This window comes from Penaeus monodon, chromosome 24, assembly GCF_015228065.2.
Source record: "Penaeus monodon isolate SGIC_2016 chromosome 24, NSTDA_Pmon_1, whole genome shotgun sequence".
NCBI classification, from domain to species: Eukaryota; Metazoa; Arthropoda; class Malacostraca; order Decapoda; family Penaeidae; genus Penaeus; species Penaeus monodon.
In genome coordinates, this window is record NC_051409.1 from 11,779,545 (window position 1) to 11,780,419 (window position 875).

Sequence of the window (875 nt, forward strand, 5' to 3'; positions counted from 1 at the left end):
CCCTTGATAATGTAATTTTTGAACGATGAATCCAACCTTTTACCGGGCCTAAAGACGTTGCGAAATTTTCGTTGCGCGCCTTTGTCTTCCACACAAGGCGCCCGGCCCGTGGCTACAGCGTATTCAAAGGTCAGCAAACTGGGTCGCCTTGCCCATACACGGACTTTTAATCACGCAAGTCTTTCGTTATCCCCCGAGAACAGGTCACGGAAATGGCGTCAATACATCAACGCGTTCATCGCTCGGAGAACATTCAAATCTTCCGACGCAAATCAAAAAGTTTTTTTCCCCTTCGTAAAATACCTTTTGGAAGACCATTGAAAAAACGAACTAGAAGGAATCGAATGAAGGGACCACCGTGACGGCAACACCCCCCCCCCCCAACACACGACCGACACACGCTGTTCATTTGCGACTTTTTCCCGGGACAACGAGACCAAAGGCTCCTGCGCTTCCCCGCCTCCGTCCTACGCTCCTCTCGCCCTCTCCTTTGCACCCTTTTCGCCTCTCTTCGTTTATGTTTTATTTTCTTTATTCCTCTTTTCGTGCTTTTATTTTTCATATTCTCTTTGTCTCTTTGTTATTCATGAGGCTTGTTTAAACTGTCTTCCTCATGTCCTTCCGCCTATCTTCGCTTTTCCCTTTTCCGTTTCTTCTGTTTTAAATTCCTATCTTGCGTTTATTTTGTGTAACGTTTGTTTAAGCTATCTTCTTCTCGTTCTGGCCGCGTTCAACGTGTGTTAGCTCGCTACTGCTTTTCTGCTTTCTCATCTACGCCTCTGTCTGGTCATGGCGAACTCAACCAAAAAAGAAGGGATGGAAAAAAGTAAATAAAAATAGAAAACGTCTGGAAGTCGGGAATGAGTCAACCGCCG

The 875-nt window shown here is 45.9% G+C and overlaps 1 protein-coding gene across 1 annotated transcript in view; it reads right to left on the bottom strand.

The window, feature by feature from the left end:
• LOC119588856 (band 4.1-like protein 4) overlaps window positions 1-875 on the bottom strand; it is a gene marked incomplete at its 5' end in the record, with an annotated part of 128,141 nt that overhangs the window by 16,144 nt on the left and 111,122 nt on the right.